The sequence below is a fragment of the Peromyscus leucopus genome, chromosome 19 (genome assembly GCF_004664715.2).
Source record: "Peromyscus leucopus breed LL Stock chromosome 19, UCI_PerLeu_2.1, whole genome shotgun sequence".
In the NCBI taxonomy this organism is placed as follows: Eukaryota; Metazoa; Chordata; class Mammalia; order Rodentia; family Cricetidae; genus Peromyscus; species Peromyscus leucopus.
Window position 1 is genome coordinate 83,468,362 of NC_051079.1, and position 26,511 is coordinate 83,494,872.

Consider the following 26,511-nt stretch of genomic DNA (forward strand, 5'->3'; position numbering starts at 1 on the left):
CTTGTTGCAAACCCATACCCATTTTGCTCCTGCTGGGGCTCTTGACTTAGTCTCTGCCCACATCTGGATGATGTCATGTCTTAACAGTATGGTCTGGCCAGGGATGCTATTCAGAGGATCCTCTCCTGCAGCTGTCTGATGGCTTGGTGGAATGATGTATCACGTAGGGAAAAGGTTTGAGTTGAGGATACTTATACAAGATGCTAGCTTTGTTTTCAAAATAATGTGGTGATATATTGTGTCCCCCAATATATTGTGCATCTTAATAAAGCTGATCTGAGGATCAGACGAAGAAGCCAGCCACTATATTAAACACAGAAGTCAGGCAATGGTAGTACATGCCTTAATCCTATCATTCGGGAGACAGAGAGGATCTCTGTGAGTTCAAGGTCACACTGGGAACAGAGCCAGGTATGGTGACACACACCTTTAATCCAAGCACTAACCATGGAGGTGTGGAGGTCTAAACAAACAAACAGGAAGTGATGTAGCTGGGCAGAGAGAGGAAATGAGACGGCAGAACAGAAAGGCATATAAGCGTGGGTATGCAGGAAGTAGGTTTCTCTGATCTTTCAGTTTTAACCCCAATATCTGGCTCCCTGTTTTTTATTAATAAGACAATTTAGCAATTTGTCTTACATCCAGCAGCGAGAGATTCAGCAGCACAGAGAGATTCAGCAGCCTCACAGGAGGCAAAAAAGAAGGATCTAGAAACAGAATGAATAAAAGTTTTGGGTTGATGAAAATAGAGAGGAAGAACTGCAGTAGAAAGAGGCTGATGGAGACCCGAAGTCAAGATGTGGATGGGTGGAACACACACATTGGAGAAAGTATTCTTAGTGTGTCTATTATAGAGCCCTAGTGGAACCCTACGTCAAGCATGCTAGGGATCTGCCGGTCTCTGCTTACGTGAGCACCATCAAACTGTCCTTGGTGATACTTTCTGCTGCAGAGTGAATTCAAGTTTGTCTCACTCTAAAATGGCACTGTGATAGTAGACACAGGAAAAAGTGGGTGACTCTACCTCCTCTTCACTACTGTCCCCTCAAGCTTCTGAGAGGGCTTGGCGTGCACCCCTGGGCTCTGGACGGCATCCTCCCTGTCCTCCACTGCTGTCCTTCTGCACATCTGAAATCAGGTGCACCAGACCACCTCTGCATTCATGCCAGTCCAGAGCTAACATCGGCTCGAGGGTAGTCAAATGCACCTTTCTGCCTGATGGCTCGAACCCAGCATCTCCTGGCTGTGGGACTTTCTAAGTTAGTGAGGCCACTGCATAGGAAGCGTCCTGTCTGGAAGGCCAGGGTCCCCTCCTTGTTCACAGCCTTACATGTCTGTACACATTTCAGAGTCAGTTTGTCATAGTCGATGGAAAATCCAGTTGGTGTCTGGAGTTATAGTTTATTATGTCATTGACATTTTCTTGGCATAAGATTTAAATCTTAAGAATCTAAGTGCGTGCGGGGCGGGGGGGGGTGTCAGGGGGCATTAAAATAAAAAAAAAAGAACACCGAGAGACTTTCTGTTGGTCTTTCCTTGTCTGAGATGGTGTGTCTCTTAAAATGTCTGATGCTTTTATATCTCTCTAAGACTTTCCCTTCTTCATAAAATTAGCAAATTTCTGTTGCTTTGTAAATGGAATTTTAAGATGGCCTTTCTCCTGCCCCTTTTGGCAGCCTATTGTTGTTGTCCTTGCTCAGCTCGTAACATACATGCAGTTATCGTTATACAAACTGAGTAGGCTATCTGTAAGAATATATGTGTCTATGCACATATGCATGTAACAGCAGTGAATGAAAAAAGAGACCATGAATTTGAAAAGGAACACAGAGGGATGTGTGGGAGAGTTTGGAGCAAGGAAAGGGGAGGGGGAAACAATGTAATTATGTTGTAATTTCAAAACTCAAACAAAAAAATTACATATCAGTAAAAAAAAAAAAAGAAACAGGTTAATCAAACTTTAAAAAGTTACTTAACCTAATTGTTAATGTTGATGAGATTCTGGGCTTTTTATTTTTGTTTTTATTTTAATTTTAATTTTGCGGATCTGTTCTCAGCAGATTTATTGCTGTTTCTTTGCCTAGGGGTTTTGATTTATGTATATGCACAGCACTGTCATCTGTTGGTGACATAAAATTGCCATTTTTCCTTTCAAACCCTTAATTCACTCACTCTTACGTAGCATACTCATTTTTAGCTGGAGCTTGTGGCATACAGGTGAATAAGAGCCCGTCAGGGGCATCAGACCTGTTTCTTAATTAGACACTTCAGATTCATTAGTCGCTTTGTGATTATTCTTAATAGTAGAACTTTTTAATCAAGAAGGATTCTTCTATGTGTTCGACAGTTCTTCAGAGAACAGCCTTCCATTCTCTGTGTGACAGTCCACCCGTCACCTCTGACATTCTCCCAGAGTTTTCTGTGGTGTTCCACTTCTCAGCACCTGTCTTTACTGTTGACCTTCCTGCTGAGGAGTAGAGAGCAGGGGACTGTGTCCCAGCTTGGTGTCCTCCCCCTAGGAAAAGAGGCCGGGGTTGAGAGACTTGCTTCTTGGTTAATGGGCAGCCGCACTCCGCTTTGTCATCTCCAGGTTCGCTGTTGTTTACATCCACTTGCTCTGCCTTTACTTACCTTTTTCATAGCACATGATATCTTACTTTGTTTCCTACCTGCTTTGAAACCGTCCCTGGAGAAATCTCAAACATGCTGGTTTCATCATCACTCTGTGCCCTGCTCTCTCAAGACTGGTTTCCCTTGGGAGCTAGAGTGTTGGTATTAACTGTCCTCATGTACCTCAGCATTGTTATTTCCTAGCTGTCATTGAATAGATTTTTGCACTTGACCTTAACTACTTTATGGCTGTCCTTTTCTAGTGTTTGGGCACTGGAAGAGGTATTTACATCTGAAGGTTCAGGTATCTGGTGTTGGCACTGTGGCTGAGTGTCCAGCCCCGAGCTGGACATGTTTCTGCAGATACATCTGCGCCTGCTCCTTCCTCTCACAGAAGGCACTATGCTCAGGAAAGGCCTGTGTCTGGGATTCATTGTCATAGCTGTCAAGGCAGTCAGGAGGCATGTCTTGTGCTCTGGGTCTGCTTGCTCCCATGCTGGAGCAGAGATGTTTCAAGTTCCAGTCCTTCATAGAAAACTGGTGCCCTTCCCAACTCTCCTGGGTTCTCTTGACACATTCAGTTGGGATGGAGATTTAAAGTGCAAGCATCATCTTATGTCATTCAAATTTATCCTACGTTGTTCTTTAATTGAGCTGCCATAGATGTGGGCTCCTTCTGAACACTGGCTATCTGAAAATGTGTCAGTAAGTTTACCCCGCTTCAGAAAGTGCAGAACCACCTCTGCCCTTTAGAACAGCATGGTCCCTTGATGGTGGTGAAACTAACGTTGAGAAGGACTACCTCACAGGAGAATTTTCTAGAACAGGTGACTGAACTATGAAAGTTGTCCCTTCCTGCTCACAGGTCCTCTTGGAAGTGATGCACAGAGATCACAGTCAGAGGAAAACCCAGTGTAGTTACTGTGCCCTTCCTCTGAGGTCATGGGCGGCACTGGCAGTATCATGGCAGTGCACAGATAACTGTTTGATGAGGGGGTGTGTGGAGTTGCTCCAGGGGCCCATCGGGTTGTACACACAGCCTAGTGAGCCGAGTGTCAGTTGACAGCCTTCCAGCCTCCCAGAGACAAGGTTGACTTTGTCATTTCTAGTTTCGAAGAGGTGTCTCCGATACCGCATAACCCTCAGCTCTGTCATATATGTCGCATTATACTTTCCTGAAAAGTGCCCAGGTAAACAAAGGCACTTTAAGAAGTCAGTGTACCCTAAGAACCTCGCTTACCTCCTCCCAGCAGCTGAGGTTGAGTTCTCGTCTTCACCCTACAGCAACTTACATGCAAAATGCAGTCCTCAGTCTCCCCAGTACAGGACAGGAGTGAGAATAGCTAGCACTTAGATGATGTAGACTCGGCCAGGCCCTACTGAGTGCTTTCCTCTCACACAGTATGCACTGTCTTGCCTTGCTCTGCTTGTATGGAGGTGGCTGGTGAGGGATCTTGCTTATGCTGAGATGCAGGGTAGGGGAAGAGATTTGCCCACAAGAGGACTGACCTCAGAGACCAGCTCTCAATCATGACATCAGTGATCCTAACCAGTGTGACTGGCTGGTAGTGGGCAGAAACCAGGGATGATGTTAAATGCTGTCCATCGTGGAGGACTGAAAGAATGACCCAGTCGCCAAATATCAAGGAAATGAAGTCTGAGAAGTTCTGCCTCAGCATGTGGGCAGGTGTCCACATAAAGTTACCCAGCAGCTCTGGCAAGGTAAAGATGGGGGATTTGAGCAACTCTGGGAAAGTGCGGGCATGTCAAAGGGTGGGAGGCTTGGGGTAACCTTGTCAATCATATAGCTTCAAAAGAATAACTGAGGGGTGGGGAGTGGAAGGTACGGGTGGGGTTCAAGACATTGGCCGTTGATGTATATGGGGCCTTTCCAATGCTGTTTTGGTTTAGCACACGCCAGCCTTATCTGGAAGTTATTACACTCTACGGTAATTGCATGTGATTTACATTTGTTTTGTGTAGCTGCTTGGCAAAGGCAAAGAGAGAGTTTTACAGTGGTGTTTTTGATGTTTGGAAGCTCTGAGTAAAGCTGGGGAGGTGAACTGTAGCGTTCTTATTTGCATTTCACATGGAAGTCCTTGATGTTTGCCCTGTGCTCTGTGAGAGCTTCTGGTTACACTACCATTTCTCCACTGATAGAGCGGCCACGTGGCCATGCTCGCCTGTCATCTATGGATTAAAAGAACTTGAAGCATTATGGGCCTGAAATCAGCACAGGGAGATATGAGGCATAATTTCTGTCCTGACATAAATGGGACACATTTTGTTTTTGAAGAACTCAGTAAAAATGTGCATGAATGCCTCTCCTTTACCTAACATATCACACAATGGAGCATCAATCACTGCCCAGGAGCCTGTAGAGCAAGTACTGTGGGGGTACTGAGCTGTGGGGCTACCAGTGTCCCAAGAGTCAGCCCCCTGGAGAAGTTCCATGAAGGCTCACAAATGGTGTCAACATGAATCCCCTGCTTAGAATTGCTGAGGCACAGCCATACCAAGAGAGACAGACCTTGACAGGCAAGAACTCATAGAAAAGAACAGTGCTTGCCCTGGATGCTGGTCCAGATTTCTGGGATTGCTCTCACCAAGAGCCACACTATCTGAGTTGTGTTTGGTGGCTTAGATGTGTTGTCCTCAGCTCTGAAGTCAGAAGCCTGAACCTGGGTTATGGGCTGGGTCATGCTTTCTCTGTAAGCTCTTAAGGAACCCCTTCCTCACCTCCTCCAGCTTCCGCCGTGGCCATCACAACTGGATATCCTTCATCTCTGCCTGTGTCTTCACTTGGTGTTTTCTCAGTGTGTCGCCATATGCCTCTCCCTTTATTAGAAGAGTACCAATCACACTGGAATTTGACCCCTTAAATGACCTCTTCATTTAATGAAACCTGTAGAGATCCTGTTTCTAGACTGGTTCTAAATGGTTATATTAACTTGCACCAGGATTTAGGAATTGAACAATCTTTTGGGTTGCAGTATTCAATCTTTGACAGATTTTGTTTCTGAAGAGTATATGTTGCCCCTAGGGCAACATGTCCCTCCTGTGGCTCAAGGCTCTGTTGCTTCCTCTCCCATCATAGACTTGAGAACTCTCCCACTATTAGCCTTTCCCTTAGACTGCACATTCACTGGAGAAGTGAACCTGTCTGAATAAAACACTATCTGTTGAATGTTAGAGATGTTCTCATGTGTAACTGTTTGAAGTATGTCTCCACTGATGGACAAGAAGACAATCACCCACTTACTTATGTGGCTATAGAGACACAGGGGTGCTATGAATATCACTCTGTATAAAGAAAATACTGATTGGCCAGTAGCCAGGCAGGAAGTATAGGCGGGACAAGCAGAGAGGAGAATGCTGGGCTGTGGAAGGCTGAGCCAGAGAGACGCTGCCAGCTGTCGCCATGAGAAGATGTTAAGATACTGGTAAGCCACAAGCCATGTGGAAACCTATAGATTAATAGAAATGGGTTAATTTAAGATATAAAACTAGATAACAAGAAGCCTGCTGCAGCCATAGAGTTTGTAAGCAATATAAGTCTCTGTGTGTTTACTCGGTTGGGTCTCAGCGACTGGGGGACTGGCAGATGAGAGAGATTTGTCCTGACCATGGGCCAGGCAGGACCAGGAAAACTCTAGCTACACAGGGGACATTCTCTTTAGCATTTATATGTCATGGGGGCATCGGCATATGTTCCAGGAATAAAAGTGCTGCCTTTTTATTCCTATGAAAAGGGTATTGGGTTCACCCTTCTTGTTTGATACTCTTGAAAAAAAAATAATGTCTTCAGTTTTCACTGTGAAACTTAGGTTTTTAAGTGATGTCTTGCTTGGTGAACTTCTGACAAGAACAAGTCATCTCTCCCTAGCTGATGGTCATTCTGATTTGTTGAGGTAGGAATGGCTTGCAGAATGCTGGAGTGAGGAAGCAAGTTCTGATCAGGATTGATGACCATTGACTAGAATGGCAGATGCTTATGTAGCTACTGGGAGCCACTTAGAAATGCCTCCCTGCATGTTAAGGAGATGAGTCCTATTGCCCTGCATTTTCCCCATAGGATGAATAAAGTCAAACCTGCTCCTGACAGCTTTGTTTTAGCTGTGGCAGAAAGCATGGACTGCGATGGTGTAGACTTGCAACACTATGGCCAACTTGGGAGGGTTGACGTTGTGCTTTCAGAAAGAAGGGACTTTCTTGGCTCTGTTGCCTTAAAAGATGCCAGCTACATGATGAGTATACATACTTTCTCACAAAAACCTGTAGAGCTGGGCAGTGGTGGCGTGTGCCTTTAATCCCAGCATTCAGGGAGGCAGATGGCTCTCTGTGAGTTCAAGGCCAGCCTGGTCTACAAAGTGAGTTCCAGGACAGCCAGAGCTACACAGAAAAACACTGTCCCCAAAACAAACAAACAAACAAACAAACAGAACAACAACAAGAGCCAGTAGATAAGTGACAGACATCTCATTGAAAGTTGGTAAGTTGAAGAAAGTAGAAGCCTTCTGTGGCCTTTGAATTGGCACAAAATCAGCCTGTGTTCCCTGCCTTACTGGCATTAGGACTGCTGTAAATCTATTCCCACCTGCAGATCTCCACATGCAGATGACAGGAGAAAGCCTGCCTTCCCTTCGGGTTCTTCCTCAGATGCTCAGGAAGCCATTCTTCCTAAGCCATGACAGTGTCTCATGGAGGCATTTTGGACTATGCATGAAGCACAGATCTGAAAAGCAAAATTAAAAAGTAGTTTTATCTAAAAACAAAGATGAAGGAGTTTGTTTTTAAGTGGCAAAGCCCACTCTGCTGGGATGTGGGTTTTAAGGACACATACCGGGTAGACTAAGCCTCTGTACAGTTATTTTGGGATCCCACACAACACTGGCTGTTCGGAGTGGAGGCAGCATTTCTGAATTCTCCCTCCTGTTGGGTCCTAAACAGCATGTGGTGAAATCATCCCGGCCTTGCCGTGATGCCTTGCTGTGTCCCTCACCAGGCTCTGGCAGACCTTGTCTCATTGGGTAGCTACCTCTGTTGGTGTTCTCAGCCTCCCCCTTCTCCTGTCAGAGATTTTCTTCAGAGGAACATGGGGCTGGTCTTGGAGATTGGTGTCATAGTTAACTAGGGTCATGTCTCTGTTCTTTCATGAGACCCAAACCCCACTCCATGTCTGATGTGCATTTTATCTTATCCGTGTGTGTGTGTGTGTGTGTGTGTGTGTGTGTGTGATGTGTATATTTTATGCACTTGTGAATGAGTGATAATATGCATTGCCACATTGTACATGTGGTGGTCAGAGTACATCCTCAGGTATCAGCCCCCCCTTCCACCGCATTTGAGACAGGGCCTCTTACATGGCTGGTCCCTGGAGCTTCCAGACAGTCTCTTGTCTTATCCTGCCATTTCACCACAGGAGTGCTGGGATTTACAGATGTGTGCTGCTGTGCTGGCCTCAAGTGAGTACTGGACATCAGAACTCAGAATCTCAGTCACTGAGCCACCACCCAGTGCCCAAAGTGCATTTTACTAATACTGTGTTCTCATCAACAAGCTAAATGTCCAGCTCCAAAGTGTATTTTAAAGACTATATGACCCAGAACCACAGACACACACACACACACATACACACACACACACATACACTCACCTCATGCACACACATACACACTCACACATATACACTCATACACATACAAGCTCACTCACACATTCACACATACATGTACAGACACATGTACACACACACAGATGCACACTTACCAGATTGCAAACAGTTAGAGAAATGGCTGAATGAATATACAAAGAACATAAATGGTCTACTTAGCTCTACCATAAGACTTCTAGGAAACCTTCTCAGGCTTCTTCCAATACCACACTCTGAGTTGACACCCCTGACTGTATTGGTACAAACTCGTGAAGTCAGTATTATTATTGCTTGTATGTGGCTGATGGGAATTTTAATTCCAGAGAGGTTAAGCAAATTGCGTGAAGTTAAACTGCAGGAAGAGAAAAAGTGTTTCCATCCGGCATCCCGGCAGCAGCCCCGTTGGTCTCTGCACACCCATGGCCACTTGTGCCCAAGTTTACTCCATGCCATTGAAGGGACACCTTCAGGAATTCCGGATTATTTTCCTTGGACCACTTCCATGTTAGAGATTCAGAAAGTCATCACGGTGGGGGGCACTTCTGGGATGCCAAATCCTTGCGCTGACATAGCTCTGACTTGCTAGGTGAGGTTTTCATTTAGAGATGGCTTCCTCCATTTTCTGTAAATGGGACCTGACGGCAAGCAAGCCCATGTGTCTATGGGGTGTGCGCACTGCACACCTCTCCCACACACTGTAGGGAGCACTGGCATTTGGGGATCACTTGTTGTTTTTATACTGAAACTGAAGTTCTCCTTCCCGGTGTCAGATTTCTTAGAAGCAGGTCTTCTTTTCTCTCAGGATGGGGCCTTGTAGAAGCATCCAGGCACCCAGGCGTACGTGCAGGGGAGCTGCCGGAAGAAAGGGGAGTGAATCCTTATCTTTGGGCTGGAGCAGCAAGTTCTCAGGAAAAAATAACTTCCCAGTTCAAATTATTTCCTATTAAGAGTTGCTAAGCAACATCTCACTTAGCTCCTCCAGTGTTCTGTATTTCAGGCTTCCTTTTCTCTGTGGCCACTGGTACCATCCTCCCCTGACTCAGGCAGGAAGGAGCAGAGAACACACCTCAGATCTGTGGCTACATTCTCACAGAAAGGCCTGGCAATCTTGTAGATCCAAGGTAACAAACCAGGCTATGCCTCCAGTTGATGTACATTCCATTCCACAGGGCCATGAGTACCGAAGGTTCATTCCCAGCCAAGCCCAAGTTTCTCATTTGTAGATGAACAAGCATTAACAGACAGGTAGGCATTACTGCCTCACTGTGTTTCTTCTACTAGCCATGCTCTCCTTTTCCTCTGGTTGGAGCTTTGTGTTATCTTGCTCATGGTCCCTGTTCCTAACTCCCATCTCCCAGAAAGCTTTGTGGACACAGAAAGGCACATGTGACATCACCCTGCACAAGGTGCTGGAGGAGGTGGAGAATGGCATTTGTATCACTTACTTTTATTGTTGCTATGACTGGATGCTCGCAGGATGCCGTCCCAGCTTGAGGGTACCATCCATCATGGTGGGCAAGGCATGGCACTGGAAGCAGGTCTCGGCTGTGGTGGAGGAGTGTGAGGCTGATTGATTATGGCTGGGAAGATCGGAGAGAAGAGGAAGTGCTCAGCTTTTTGTCCTTTGCCCTTTTAGCTCAGGACCACAGCGCATGGTATGATGTTGTCACATGGAGGGCGTGTCCTCTCCACCTTCATCCTTTCTGGAAACACCGTCACAGACACTCCCAAAGGAGTGCCTGGCTAATGTTCTGGGTATTTCTTAATCCTATTAGGTAGACAATCAAAACTAACCAACCCTTATAACTAAACTAGGTGGTTAGCACACAACAGAAAACAGGGAAATGCAGGGGGCTTGTCAGAAAGAAGGGTTTTAACAGGAGAGGGGTGGACAAGAGAGGAAAATGCAAAGTGAGACGACTAAAGTTCATTGTATACATGGATGGGTTCATGAACGTGCCTGAATGGCAGTTTGAAACTCTCAAGGGGTAAATAAACAAGGGGCGAAGAGCAGACGACTCACATCTAGAGTGTCCCATTCCAGGTTCCGTGGGTTGTCCTCCTCTTGTTCTTGTTCTCGTTGAGACAGAGCTTCCTTCTATCTTTACCCAGCTGGGCTGCTTTCAAACTCGGGGAGGCTGTTTCCTCTAGACCTGATGTGACCGTCAGCCACCGTGAAGCCATTAGCTATGATAACTTGCATAGGTACCTGCCTCACACAGCCACGACAGTGAAGGAGGCCAAACAATGCAGTGTAGTCTGAGTTCTGATTGGTCTTTAATAATAAAAACCCAGAGTCAGATATAGGGGTGAATGCTGAAAGACTAGAGAGACAAAGGAGCCAGCCACAGCCACTTCCTACCTTGCCAACTCCTTAGCCTGAAAAGGGGGGTGTGCACCTGTCTCCTCCAACCTTATATTCCTCTCTCTGCCCAGCCATATCACTTCCTGTCTCCACCTCCCTAGTGCTGGGATTAAAGGCGCGAGCCTCCACCACTGTCTGGCTCTGTTTCTCCTTTAGACTGGATCAATCTCGTGTAGCCCAGGGTGGCCTTGAACTCCCGATGATCTTCCTGCTTCCTCCTCCCAAGTGCCGGGATCAAAGGTGTGTGCCACCACTGCCTGACCTCTATGGCTAACTAGTGGCTGGCTCTGCCCTCTGATCTCCAAGCAAGCTTCATATGTTCGAGCACACACAAAATATCACCACAACAGTGACAGTGGCGGTGTGTATGGTCAGAGTAAAAGACTGTTAGCGTCCCCTCAGAGAGGTGGGGGACAGTCAACACACACCACATGCTCCACTTGCATGTGGTCTTGGGGCCGTAGAGTATGTCAGCATGTAAGGTTACCTGGAGGTTGGGGCTCCAGTGACGAAGCTTTCCCGAGTCCTCTGTCACCACAGGGTGACACTTTCAGTGATGTAAATATTTTTGAGTCACCCATGCCCCTGTACACTAGTAAACACATGAGTTCACAGACAAAAATAAAACCAACTATCATACCATACCTCCTAAGAAAAATGTGTTTAATCCCTTAAATGCTGCTCTGACCCCCACACAAAGTGCTGTGCCTCCTAGTAAGGCTATAATCAGATAAACTACTTCCCTAAGATGGCAATGAATACCAGGTGCCCATCATTTATTATTTAAACATGATCAGCTTTTGTTTTAGTGATTGTCCTGCTGTAGTGAAATACCACAGGTGGAGATATTTCTATCTGGCAGAGATGCATCTCTCTTTCTCTACAGGAGCATGAGGAATCCAAGATCATTGTGCCAGCCAGTTATTTTTTTTTTTTCTGGTGGGCTGTGCTCCTATCTCTGATATCATGTCTTCTTATGGTATCTTCACATGGTGGTAAACAGAATGGAAAGGGGTACAGCTGTTGAGTCTAATGGGGGAGAAGTGGTGGATGGCCCTGACAGTTGTCCGAAAACTCTTTGCAAAGTGTTAGCTCCCAGTGAGGCCCAGCCACCCACTACAGGCCCCATCTGCCAATACTACCGTGTCTGTAGCATAGAGGGACACGCTCTGATGACAGCACCTGGGGATAACATCCCAGCCTTGCCATCTTTAAAGGGAAACACCAGAGAGTCTGCTGTTTCTCTGGACTCTTGGGGCATGCTGGGATTTCCCTGCTGAGACCTGGAAGCTGCTGGCACTGACGGCCACCCTCTGTAATACCATGAGTCCTCTTAACCTGCCTGAAGATCAGCCTAGATACAACGACTGGAAACTTGCCAGGAGCGGAATTCGTAGTGTTTCCCCAGGAGAGGCCCTGGTTAGAGCCCTGAGTTCACATGTCTCTTTACAGTCGTGGCAAAAGAGGCCCGGGGTGCTGCCGGAGAGACCACAGTTCTGGAGGTGGTGGTCAGAGACCCGTGCAGGGCCATGCTCGGAATCTGCCGGTCCCCGGCCTCTTGTCTTGGCCTGTTGTCGTTGACACCGTTAGCTTGCTGCTGTGACAGACTAGTCAGTCTCTGCCATTGTGTGGCAAAGTTCCTGTGTGTCTTTGTTGTCATGTGATAGCCTCCTTCTAGAACATCCGTCACACTAGCCCAGTCACGCATGTCCTCATCTTCACTAGGAATTGCTATGCTGACCCTATTCTAAGTCAGGCAATAGCCTGAGATCCTAGATTAGGTCTCCAGCGTGGCTATTTGAAGGGAGTGGGGCATCCTTTAACCCGCTGCATGCGCCAAGGAGGGATCTGGTAAGATACGGTTCATGGGAGTCATATTTCGTTGTTTTTACATGTGGAAATGTTCCAAGGGTCTTCAGACATGAAACGGAACTCTAAACGTAGTCTGTGCCCAGAATCTGCTGTGTGGGCCCCAGAAAAAGTGCCATTGTGGGTCTCCTGGTTCAAAATTTACTCAACATTTCAAACCAGCTATAATAAAGCCTTACATCCAAGTGGACCCTTCAAAGCATGGTCCCGGGGCAGCACAGGCCTCATTTGCTCTGGGGATCTATCTACCTCTCTGTCCGCTGTAATGCTGAGGGGAATTTAAGGCAGTGTGGAAGATGCTGCATTTTAAAGACCAAGAGTCTGAAGACCACTTATTCTTGGCCCGTGACTTTTCTTCAGGAAGAGAAGTTCCTATTGTGAGGAAGGCTCTTCCAGCCACCTGGATCCTGGGGAAAGGGAATGATGAAGAGAGGGTAGTTGCTTCTGCTAGAAGAAAATGAGGGTGGGTGCTGACATAGGCTGAGAGCAGAGTGATTTGCCTAATAAAAGTCTTGGTTTTGCTACACATGATTTGTGATTGTTTTTGTTTGCTTGCTTAAATCGAACTTTTATTTTACAGAGGTGGTTTGCTGCCCTAGGGTCCATTAATATATGGCATTCTGTGCACCAGTGCAGATTATGTTATATTTATTCTACAGTAAGTTGCTTTTTAGCAATTTTATTGTCTAATAAATTTAAAGTTAACATGAATAAGTATTTTAAACCCAGTGACGTGACCATTTCATTCTGATGTAGGCTGTACTATAGATGTGTACACTGAAGCAGGATGAGGTAACAGAAGCTCCATTTACTTTCCTGCCTGGAACAACGAAAAAAGGACAAAATGCATGAAACAATAATTTTAAGATGGTGGGAAATATACTGCAGGAAACACACTTGCAATAGAAGGGGAAGGGATGGGCTCTAGGATTGCCCAGCTTTCTGTCCCATGCCCTCCAGGAGCAGAGCAGAGGGGGCCTGTAAACAGAGCCCAGCAAATATGCTGAGGAGCAGAAGGAGATCTGAATCTGAAAGAGCAAAGGGCTCTTTGGCTGGACTTCCTAGGGTAGGCCACTTAGGGGCCAGGAAAGTGGAGGGGGAGGGAAAGAGAGTATGACTCACTCCAGAAACTTGAGGGTGCCACCACCTTTCTTCTGCACAACTCTGATGAGCATGTGATGATGGACTTACCAAGATCAGAGAGGAAGCATGGCAGGACACACCTGCTCACTCAACTAGAGCAGCAAAGAGGGACATTTCATAGGGGCAGGGCGATCATCTTATCATGGCCACCAAAGGGTTTTAAGCTCATACCCCAGTGAAGAGAGATTCAAAATACATGTTTTCTACATCCATAAATCCATTTGGAGATTTTGACACCTTTATCTTAATAACCGATGGACAAGCAAAAAAGTAAACCATAAGAATACAAGCTGTTTGAATAGCACTACTAAACAAGTTGACCAAACTGGTTTCTAAAATATTCCTCCAACAATGCAACCCATTGACTTTTCCAAATGTGTATGAAATTTCCAAGAAAGAACGTCTGGGCTGCAATAGTCTACTAAATTAGAAATGATTGCCGTCATAACAAAACGTGAGAAATCCAGAAAATCAATACATACTTGGAAAATAACAACCCACTCCTGAATAAGCCATGAGTCCAAGAAATAATTACAAGGGACATTAGAATGAATATTGAGCTCAATAAAATGAAAACATGTGTTGCACTTTGTGTAATACATTCAGAATTGCATTGTGCAGAGGGAGCATCACATCTGCGGTTTATCAGAAGGGGGAAAGGGCTCAAGTTAGTAACTTCAGCTTCCACCTTAAGAAACTAGAAAGGAAGGGAGAGCCAGGCGGATCTCTGTGAGTTCAAGGCCAGCCTGGTCTACAGAGCGAGAACTACAAGGAGAAACCCTGTCTCAAAAAATCAACAAAAAAAAAAAAAAAAAAAAAGAAAAAGAAAAAGAAAAAGAAAAAAGAAAAGAAAAGAAAGAAACTAGAAAGTGGAGTGTAAACTATCAGAATAAAAGAAGTGTAAACACTGACTTTTTTTTTTTTTTGGTTTTTCGAGACAGGGTTTCTCTGTGTAGCTTTGCGCCTTTCCTGGGACTCACTTAGTAGCCCAGGCTGGCCTCGAACTCACAGAGATCCGCCTGCCTCTGCCTCCAAGTGCTGGGATTAAAGGCGTGCACCACCACCGCCCGGCTAACACTGACATTTTATACAGAAAAATCATAGTGGTAATCAATGAAATCAAAGCTGATTCTTTGAGAAGATCAGAACAATCAATCCAACTCTAGCCAATTGATCAGGAACAAGGATGGGGGTAGGTTATCAGCATTGGGAATATGAGAGGGGTTATTGATAGATTCTATAGTCTTTGAAGGGATAAGAAGACAGACACTATTGTGAGCAAGTACTGCAGTTTAGGATGTGAATGTCCCAAAGGCCCATGTGTTCAAGGCTTGCTCCCCAGCCATTGGTTCTACTGGATGGTAGCATCTTTAGTAGATGAAGCCCAGTGGGGTGAATTTAGCTATTGGGGGCATATCTTCAAAGGGGATCTTGACACCCCAGACCTTGTCTCTTTATTTTTCTTTCTGGGTGCCATGTGGTGAGCAGCCCCCTCCACCATACTCTCCAGACATGATGTACTTAAAAGTAACAAGGCCAACTGCCTGTGCATTAAAACCTTCAAAATTATGATCCTAAATAAACCTTTGTTTTGTTGAAAGTTGATTATTTCAAATAGTTTTTATAGTAACAGAAAACTGACTTGTACAACTTTACCCAGTGAATTCTACAACCCCAATCAAAAGGGATGAGTCCCTTGACAATCAAATTAGAATAGATCTATACATTTAAAAATAACTGGGAAAAAAAGAATAAAAATAATTAGAATAGACGTTTAAGATATTTTAATTTAAATAAAAGCTCTAAAACAAATGGCTTTCTGGTAAGTTATACTAAGATTTAAGAAAAAATTAATCACAGTATTAAAAATTACACAAAATAGAAAAGATAACATTTCCCAACTCATATCATCAAATCATTGTTGTTCTGATACCCTCACCAAGGACATATCATGGAAAGAAAAATATACACTGTATTTTTCAGGACTATAGACAAAAAAGCTAAACTATGAATTTATCCAATTTTAGTACTCATATGCACATATGTGCATGTGTATAAAGACAGAAATATTGGTATATATGCAAAAGACATATAAATAAATGATGGCAGATAAATGATGTACCCTAAGTATGCAAAGTTGGTTTAATACTGAAAGATTTATTTTTGAGATTTGCCACATTAATCATCATTTCAGTGGAGTTACTACATCAGCTTTTCATCAGATGCTGAAGAGTTATTTGACAAAATTCAACACTTGTTTATGGTAAATTACAAGTCCCCTAGCAAACTGGAATAAGAGCTTCCTTTAACTGATAAGGCCATTATAAACTACAGGGTCACGCTTAGCATTGAACTTCTGAATAAAGTCCCCTGCCATCAGGAACCAAGTAGGATGGTCTTTCCCACCTCTGCCCTTCAGTGTTTTACTGAGCATCCTGAGTAGGGAAGAGGACAAAAGGACTCAAGAACATACAGATTAGAAAAAAGTAACGGTACCGTCATATCAGCACGGTCATGATCCCTGGCTTCACAGTACTTCAGATGTGTCTACTTAAGCTTGAGATGTACACTAGTGTCAGTGATGACCCTTGAAGATGGCTCTGATAAAAAGAATGTTAACTACTGCATTAATAAATTTCAATTACTACATAATGAAGCAATTAAATTTACCTCCAATATAGCCGCTAGAAAATTTAGAATCATGCCTGTGTCTGCTGTTATGATTGTGTGGAACCATATTGCTCTTTGTTGGAAATCCTGTGGGACCTAGTTGAAAGGCTTAGAGCTGGGCAGTAGGTTTGTGCCTTTGTAGTAGACAAGGGCAAAAGAGAGAAGTAAACTATATTATTATATTTGTAAGTATCCAGCACGAGGTCAAAATACCACTTTAGGTAGCACCAAAATTATAGTGTCTGGCAATGAATTTGGATAAACAGGTACAACACTCTGTGTTAAAAACTGTAAAATAATGTTGAAAATAGTTTGAAATTTAATTTCCTTTGTTTTTTTTTAGAGAATTGCATATATAAGCCATGGTATCTATATATCTACCCACCCTCATCCAGTGCCTTCTGTGCCCCCGACTCCCTCCCAAATACTTGACTATTGATCTACTTGTTTGTCTGTCTGTCTGCCGTCTATCTGGCTATCACACACATACATGCCCTAATGAGTCCATTGTCTGCTGTTCCTCTGCACATGTGTTTAGGGAGAAGACTGATTCCCAGTTCTCCCTTTCTCATCAAAGGATTGGGGAGATTGGTTAGAAGGGAAGGGAAGGGGCCGAAGAAACAGAATATGGAGGTCTTACCCTATTAGATTTGGAAATTTTGCTGTTAATCTGCAGTAATCAAGACAATGTGGTGTTCATATAAGCAGACATTTAGGGCAGTGGGACACAGTGGGCTGTCTAGAAATAGTCCCCCTGCATACATGCTCAATATATTTTGACAACGTTCCAAGAAAATTAAATGGAGAAAGTATAAGCTTTACAGAAATCGCCACTGGGAAAAAACTGTAGAGACTTGCACTAAGGTAAACCTTTGCCACTAACTCACTCAGTGTGTAAAAGTAACACAAAAGTACCAAAGACTTAAACGTTAGCTCTGAAGATATTCACATCTCAAAGAAAGTGTGAGGGTGCTTCTTTGCTGCTGTTGGTTTTGAGAAACATTTTAAAAGAACACAGGAAAATTAGTCAACCACTAAAATTCCTCATAAAATTGACTTTATTGACATTTTGATTTGAAATAGAAAATGCAAGGTGCAAGCAGGGAAAATAGCTAAAAATATACCCAACAAAGGGCCTGTACTTAGAATGCATGGATTTAACAATTTAATGATAAGTAGAGTATACAAGAATAAAAATCTTATTATTATCTTCAAAACATACATCACTCAGTGGACAGATGAGTGACAGACATTCTGATGAAAATGTGTTCAGAATTATCAGCCACTTGGGGAATGCAAATTCAGAACCTAGTCTCAAGCTACTGTGTACTCTGCCATGTGCTAATGGTGGGTATGGGGGCAGGCCATGGAACAAGACCCAAAGGGAGGTGGGGCATTTGTAATCTTGGTATGGTAACCATTTCACAGATATTTGCTGATGTCAATTTTCATCAAAGTGTGAATTGTTAAGTATATGTAGTTTGTGTGTGTGTGTGTGTGTGTGTGTGTGTGTGTGTGTGTGTGTGTGTGTGAGAAAGGTATAAAATTATGGGTACATTGTTGTAGCACAAAGTTAATTTTCATCTCTTTAATTTTGAATTATGACACATAACCTCAACAAGGGGGTGGTTTTCACATTATTCACTGAGCAATGATACAAAGGGAAGTGTTGTGAAATGTTGCAGACAGGAGAGACCCGCCCAGGGATGGACTGCTCTGCTCCCCTGACTTCCCATCAGTGAGTTAGGGACTCCAGCCCAGGGGTGGACTGCTCTGCTCCCCTGCCACCCCCACCCCACCCGTTCCCATCAGTGAGTTAGGCCAGCCCACTGTGCTCTGCTCCCCTGCCACCCCCACCCCACCCGTTCCCATCAGTGAGTTAGGGACTCCCAGGCACATCCCTCCTTGTCCTGGCAAAGATGTAAAGAACTGAGGACTCTGGAAGGAGAACAGAGTCACTGGGAAGCTCACAGAAGCTGGTGATATCTCTCTCCTATTTTAGGGTCTGCAGAGAAGATGATTCTGTGAGGAAAGATTTAGTAGCTAATAAAACTTTAAAGGATTGGGAAATCAACTGCTCAATCTTTTAAAGTCAGTCGCTGTCCAGCATCTTTTATGATGACTTAAAAATTGTGCACGGTACACATACACAAAACTTCCTTTATTGAACTGTTTGACCTCCTGATTGGGGGATATAACTAAACAATTAGGTATTCCAGGAAGCACAGAATATATCCTTTCAAAACTGTGTAACCATCAGATAACTTCTGCTTTTGGAGACAGAAAGGCCGGCTCTCATGTGAAGGAAAACAAGGAGGGAAATTACTTTAATAAGACAAAATGATAAGAGTAGACAGCGCAACCTTGGCTCTGATAGAGATAACCAGGGCATGAGAACCGAACGGGGAGCTTGGAACATGAACCATTTTCAATGCAGGTAGCGTGGAGATGGTGTGTGCTATTCAGTATACACAGGCACAGAGTTAGAAATGGAATATTTTAAAAACTGAGTATCTTTTGAAACATAGCATGTACACACTCACTACAGATACAAATATAAGATCTATGTGGATTAAAATCTACATGAAGAACACAGTTCATGAAGGTTTTCATTGAATGTAGAGGGGAATCTCTTCATGACCACAGTGAAGGGGAGGCTCTTTAAATAAGAATGAAAAGCAAAAATAGTTTATAAACCGAAGAAATATGATAAAATATTGAAGCATATAAAATTCATCTCAATCTACTTTACTTCTTTACTCAAATCTTCATGGGCGCACAGGGCCCATGGAAGAGCTTGCTTGTGCCTGTGTTGTCTGTCACAGGAAGAGCCCCGTGGGTTGGTGTAGAAAGATCAGAGAAATAAGTAAAGTTCAGCTGCTTAACTAAAGCTACATTAGTCAGAGACCATCATGGACCTGCATAGAGTAGGCGCATGAGGGCTTTGGTCAAACTCTGTCACGTTCTAGATCCCCTCCACTTTATCCACATCTTTGGATAATTTTATGCAGAGCCCTTGAATAGCAATGAACACTCCCTTCTTTATCAAGAATTCAAAACCTCCTGCCTACTGGGGCTCACATGGATGCCAAAGGCTTCGGGGGTGTGAACACATTCTATGTCCTGTTTTCAAAACTGGACACAGAAACAGGCCTTTGTCATCATCTGCTGCTTTGTGTAATGGCATCTGTGAGCTTTAGTCTGTCTGGTTGTGAGTTCTGCAGAGTGGAACAAGACCCTAGATCAGCAAAGTAGAAGTTTGATCTTAAAAAGTTGTGTCTCCCACATTGAAGTTATAAAGAGCCAGTCATTTCAGCCAAGATTTTCTGGGCGCCTGTCCTGTGGGAGGTCTGCGTGGGTCCAGAAGGCTTTTGTAGCTGTGCATGGAGGATCTAATGTGGGGAATTGGTGCACTTTCCTCCAGAATGCTAATTTATGATTAGCTGCTGCTAAGAGAATGCTCCTGTCTGCTAACCAAAATACCTTCCTTTTGGGATTCTGTGTTAACTCTTAAGCTAGACATGGATCTCTGGCTTTACATGATCCAGGGTCCTTGGTGTTCACAATGATTTAACAGCAGATTTAGATGCCAATAACTATCAGACATGAAAAAGTTCCTCAGCCCTTCTCCCCATTAAATAATGAAGGGATATTGGGATGGTGAACTTCATTGAGAAAAGCCACTCAAAATTTAGGAGTTCTCTGAAATCTGAGTGTCTGGCATTTTTGTTTTTCTGTAGGGCTATCTTGAAATGGAAGTTTAAATATTGATTATAGTTTATAGATTTGTTCCCTCTCTGTTATTTGTGAACCTGTTGTCATTGACTAGTCACACTGGGTGATAGGTTTTTGCTGTCTTCCTGGTAGGTTCTGAGGTATCCTCTCAACATCTCTCTGGTACTCCTGTGAACTGACTTCCACTCTCCTATGCAAAGTGGTGCCCAGCAAGGAGGATGGGTGTTTCCAGAATGCCAGCAGTTTCTACAGTCTGTGTGAAAAGCAGACCTTGGTTTATCTGCCATCTTCTCTCCCAGATACCATCTACTCATGATTTAATACACCTGCCAGTATAGGAACTATGTCTCCTTAGGTCATGTGACATGATCTGTGTAACCAGCAGAGCCAGCCAGCATCTGGTGTCAGTTAACAGACACAGTTCTGATAGGAAGACATTCATTTCAAAGCACTAGAAAACCTCCTGTTGAATAAAACCTATTAATTACAAGGATATATTTTCCCTCAAGAGTCCAGTAAAATTTCTTAGTGAGAAAAAATAATTAAAAATCACGGCCTTAGGAGTGAATGCACAAGGTGCTGATAACCAAGAGAACAGCTAAGGTTTCATTCTCATCCAGGTCAAACTCTATTTTGAGTGTCAGTCACAAGGCCAGACGTGGCTCAGGCTTCACTCATGTTTCAGCATAACTTGACAGTGGATGTGGGCATTTCCAACCACTAGACGTGAACAAATTCCCCGAAATGTGGAGCCCTTTGTTTCCCCTGAAGCATAAGCAGGTGGCTTAGTGTCCAAGTTCTTTTGGAGACAGAAGCCGGTGGTAAACGTCAGATATTTTAAATCTCAACAGCTCTACCTCTGTTTTGAATGGAATGCAACTAAAATATAACTATAGGTTCCATATTTGTAATTTTTTTCTATCCTGACGCTTTTTGATAACTCTAAAAATCAATTCTTGGTGTTTTTCACAGGCAGGTTCAGAGTGTGACAAGTTGTCAGTCCCCTGAGATTCCCTCTGCCATCCGCCCTGGAAAAGGCAACACTCAGCTCTCATGAAGCTCTGAAGTGTCTTTGCTGTGTTCTGTCCAGTGGTGTCTTTTTTGTACCATTGCACTTTATATCGATGCACTGGTTCTTTGGAAGTCCTGTGTTCGAAGCTCAAGGCTGTGAAGTGCCCTGGGGAGGAAATTCATGGGTCAGATAAGCTTCATCCAGACCAAACTGCTGTGTCTTCAAGGTCTGTGAGTCAACGACACATATTAAATAAGAATTTTAAAAGTAACCTTCACACAAAATAAGACTATGGGTGGATAGGTTGTTAAGTGCTGCAACTGGGGTTATAGAGGAACCTAACCCCACATTTGATGGTTTAGCAGTCTTTAATTCCATATCTGTACCAACTTTATGGACATGTGCACCACAAAAGGCAAGAACTGATGGTGTATCCCTAGGAGGTGAGCAGGGACCTCATGAACAGAGTGATTAATGGAAGATGGGTTGCGATGACTGATCTCACTCATAGTCTCTGCGTTTGTGTAGCTAATGAAGTAAAACAACACATGCTTTAGTGTTGCTGCCGATGAGTTGTGTTTTTGACCCAAAGAAATCATCCCTTCCTTGAAATGTAGACCAAGGATAACCTTAGAGGAAGTGCCCGAACTATGGAGTAAGGAATTACAGGATTGCCAGGGATCTTTAAATGGTCATGTTCCTGTTCAGCAATCCCTGGTATGCTTGCTTGGTGACATCTTCCATTTCCAGCAGCTGGTATGTTTGGCAAGGGACTGATGGCAGGTGGCAGATCAGGTGACATTCCATCCCCAGCTCTCATAGGTTTCTGCGGGCAGCATTGTAACAGAGGCTTTAAGAATGGCACAGCAATGTGCAAAGCCTATGAAGGGTGGTTCAGAGTCCAGACACAAAACTCTCCCAGTCTAATCTCTTTGCCAAGGTTACCTTGATGGCAACAAAGCAGTCATGTTGAAGCTCATGGAGTCTAGCCTACTGTTTAGAATCCATTTGTGTCATAGCCTGGTTGGTTAGCAACTTTTCATACACCTTTGTGTCAAACCCAGTTTATCCAAGAGGACCCGCTGGCAGATTCAAAATGGAAGAGCACTCAACATGATAATTATGAAGAACTCATGATGTACTGGAGACTTTTTAATATAATCTTAGTAAGACAAAGCTAGGGTTTTAACCTAGTTTAAAATATCGTATTGCCTCTTATCTACCTTAGGAATGTATGTTCACTGCTGCTTCCATTCAGTTCAAGTGATGTCGGAGAGGCTGCTCCTGGGACTAGAGTTCACATACTGCCTTCCTTATGTGGATGTCACACCCTGGAGTGGCAGAGTGAAGCCAAATTCTATGATATGCAGCATATATCGGTTCTGAGTTGCTGGAGGGTGGCAGGTGGCAGTGAGAAAACAGGAGAATCTGCCCAGGGAGACAATAGAGCTGGACATATTATGGGACAAGTGGAAAGATAACCTCCAACACAGAAGGGAAAGTACAGCGAGGTGGTGTAAGGAGACAGGACATCTTAGGGCAGTGGTTCTCAACCTCCCTAACACTGTGACCCTTTAATACAGTTCCTCATGTTGTAAAATTATTTCATTGCTACTTCATAACTTTAATTTTGCTACTCTTGTTAATCACAATGTAAATGTTTGTTATGCAGGAGATCTGATATGACCCCCCAGAGAGTCGTTATCTACAAGTTGAGAACCACTGTACTGGGCAACAGCAGTGTGGACCCTCTGCCAGGCTGTATGACACACTTGATATTTATGACAAACACCAACAAAAGCAAGTCAAAGAAGGGAAGTGTTCACTTTGGCTCATAGTTTGATGGACAATCCATCACAGCAGGGGAGTCCTGGAGGCAGGAGTGTGAGGCAGCTCATCACATTGCATCTGCAGTCAGGAAGCCCAGAGATATGAATGCTTGTGTTCAGCTCAGTTTCTGCTTTGTATTCAGTCTAGCAGCTAGGGTGGCTCTTCCTGCATCCATTAACCTAATCTAGAAAATGCCTCACAAACAAGTACAGAGATTTATCTCCAGGGCGATTCTACATCCTGTCAAGTTGACGATATAAACCTTTACAAAACCCTTTATTATTTCTTGTATGTGTCATGGACAGAGCCCATGGGTGATGATTTCTGGACAGCAGGAGGCTCTCCCAGGAACAATGGTGCCCCATATCAGGGTTGAGGTCAAGAAGAAGCTAGGATACCCATGGATTTTGAGTTTAGGGCTTTAGGACAGCAGGACACAGGTGAGTGGGAAGGGAGGTACCCTGTCCAGATGAGAGAATCTAGGTGTCAGTTGAGATTTCAGAGATCAAGAAAAAAAAAAGGCTCTTTGAAAAACACAACCTTTGATCCTAGTGGTAGAGTGTTTGCCTATCCTGTGCAAGGCTCTGACTTCCATCCATAGCATTGCAAACACCAATCAATCCATCATTCCATCAATCAGTCCATCCATCAATCAGTGTAAAAAAAAAAAAAGAGCTCTGTGTGCTCAGAGCTGTGTAACGAGATGGGAAGGAGGTAGATGGAGCATCAGTAGACGGTGACAACATCCTAAGAACGGTCAGAGAAATAAGAGAAACCTCAGTTCAGTGCAGTGATTACAGTGTTGAAGGAAGAATTTGAAAACGGTGAGACAAGGACAGATGCCAGGCACTGCAGAGGCTGAGGTCGGCCACTGAGGCTTGGCTGCTAAATTTGAAATGATAGGGAATTAACGTCTCCTCAGGCAAGAGGAAGCTCCGTCATGCATTGCTCCTTCATTTACTTAGAAACAAGCCCTGCTCGGAGACGGCACTAAAATCATTTAGGAAAGGTTGTCCTTGATTTCCTTTCACAGAGAGATAGATGATTCACTGCGAAAAGGCACTTTGTGGGCTCCGCTTTAATGATTATGCCCTGAAATGTTTAATTACAGAAGCTTTTCAAGTATTTTTTTCCCTGAGTTACTTATTAAAAAAAAAACAAAAAAACTTTTCTTTTAGGTTTTCAGAACTGAAGCATACATGTCTGAGAAAGAATCGTCTGATTTTTTTTTTTTTTTTCACTGTGACAGCTTGGGCCCTGTCCTTCCACACGAGCTTCATGGAGCATTGGTCTCAGGGAGGTAATATTCTCAGTGGCCTTTCCATGGTACCCAAGATAACACTATGCTGAAGATCCATGCACATACGAAGTCTGACAAAATAGAGTGATGGTTCTGTCAGCAGTGGTCCAAGGTTCTAATGACCTTGCATTGTGGGGAATCTGATGGGGAGAAACATCAAATAAGCTATAAATGTTTATCCAAATTTTAAAAATGAACTGATGAAAAAAATCAATACTAATTTGAAAATATCAGATAAGACATAAAAGAGCCAATTGGTTCTCAACCCATGAGCCCATGAGGCATGCATACTCAGAGTTAGGGGGTCCTGGGTCATAAAATCAACTTTTGTTTGATTCTAACCAAAGATGAAAGATGCTGCTGTCTCTGTATTACTGATGAAGGGCCCGAGTCTCAGGAGTCAGCCTGGGCCACATGCCTGGAGATGGAGCCACTGGAGAATGAACATGATTTTCCATTTGGGGGTATGTACATGTAACCTTGGCCAGAGTCTCGATTGATAAGAAAAGAGGAAAGCATTTTTGAATATAATTTTACTAGCAGATGAAATCTGAATGTCTTGGAAAGAATCAAGTGGCCAAGAGACTCAATCTTGTCTCCTAAGAAATTACAAGGTTTAGAGGTAGGCATGGTATCTAGCCCTGACTGGCCAGCTGGTAATGGCGAGTACAGAGATGCCATCACACCTCTTGGGGTTACTGCCTGCTTGCTAGTAGCCAAGCTTCCTAGCCTGGGGAGTCCTGAGGATCTATTCCTGCCTCAGTGAGGAGGGGCTAAGTTGAATGTTACAGCATGAATCATTGATGACCCTAAATGCTTTAAAAAAAAGATAATTAGTTGACTCATAGGTTAATGGAAATGTCTCATCACCCATTCTTTGAAGCTGATGATGAGTGTCTAAACCAATCATGTTCTGGCAAAGCAGCTATCAGGGGAACCCCTTCATTTGGAAATTGGAGAGTACTCCAACTTCCCAAATAAAAGTTGCCCCTACGGTTGATTGAAAGCTGGTACACCTTCCAGAACATAATAATCAACATTCTAAGCTTCGAGGATGAAGCTATGACACCACTAGATAGCAAGTGGCGTTAGAAGAGAAGGCACATGTAACAAGAGGTACTTGGCATCATCTCCCCATCATCGATACCAGCAACAGGGAGGACACAGATGCGCAAATGCTGTTCTGACCAGATGTTTCTATAACAATTACATTTTTTCTTTTCTTTGTTTTTAGAGTTATTTAAAAATATTTACTTATGTATGTGGGTGTTTTGCCTATATGTGTGCCTACACCATGTGCATGCCTGGTGCTCCAGAGGCTGGAAGAAAGCATTGGATCCCCTGGGGCTGAGTGACAGATGGTTGTAAGCCACCCTGTAGGTTCTAGGAATTGAACCTGTGTCCTCGGGAAGAGCAGTCAGTGCTTTTAACTGCTGAGTCATCTCTCTCGAGATGTTGCAACAGCCAGCTTAGTGTCTGTCGTAAATGCGTCACATGAAAGCTTCTCAGGGACCCAGAAGGAGACTGAATAGTGTACTGAGTTCTCACCTATCAATCATCCAGTTCTCCCAGCACCACCCTGAAACCCATGGTGACTTGTTTGATGTGTTGCCTTGCTAAGCCATGGCACCAGTGATTCCACCAGGCACCAGTCGGAATACCGCCCTAGAGGTATTTTTATAGATGCGGTTAAGCGTGTATAGTTAATTGCTTTCAAGAAGATGACCCCTGACATTTGGGGCAGAATCCACTCAGCTGGAGGCGATTGGTGCAAACAGAGCTTTGCAGAGGCAGAGGACACTCTTGTCTTAAGCCTGCAGCATCAGCTCCCGTAGGTTTCCAGCTTCCCTATGAATTCCAGTTCTGCAGAGCCCAGGTCACCTCCTCAAACATCTGTTTCTCGTGTTTAATTTCTCCGACTCGGTTTTTGTCAAAGAATTCTGACTGATACAGCATTGTCACATATAACAGAAGTATCCTGCTCTCTCGCAGTCTTGTTGTACTATCATGTATTTAGATTGTCCCCCAAACTTCAAAACTGTTTTCCTTTTTATAAGCAGTACATCAGCTATGTTATCAGTGAACTTTGTCCGTTGTTCGTATGTTCAAAGCATGTTTTAATCTGTCTTTCTTTGTGACTCCCAGTTTTGTTTTCTTCTGTTTTCGGGAGTCCATTGCTCACTTGAGACATCTGTCATTTGCCTTTGATTAAGTTGCAAAGAGTTTCTCATCTGTCCTTTTGTCTTTTGAATTTTCTTTGGATGTATTGTATTGTAAATGGAGGCTTTTCTGTTCTGCCCGGTTGCACAGGTGCTTTTAATCAC

General features: G+C 43.9%; 1 protein-coding gene across 2 annotated transcripts in view; it reads left to right on the plus strand.

Moving 5' to 3' along the window:
- Adcy2 (adenylate cyclase 2) overlaps positions 1-26,511 on the plus strand; it is a 373,278-nt gene that overhangs the window by 17,882 nt on the left and 328,885 nt on the right. The gene's annotated exons all lie outside the window — the stretch shown is intronic.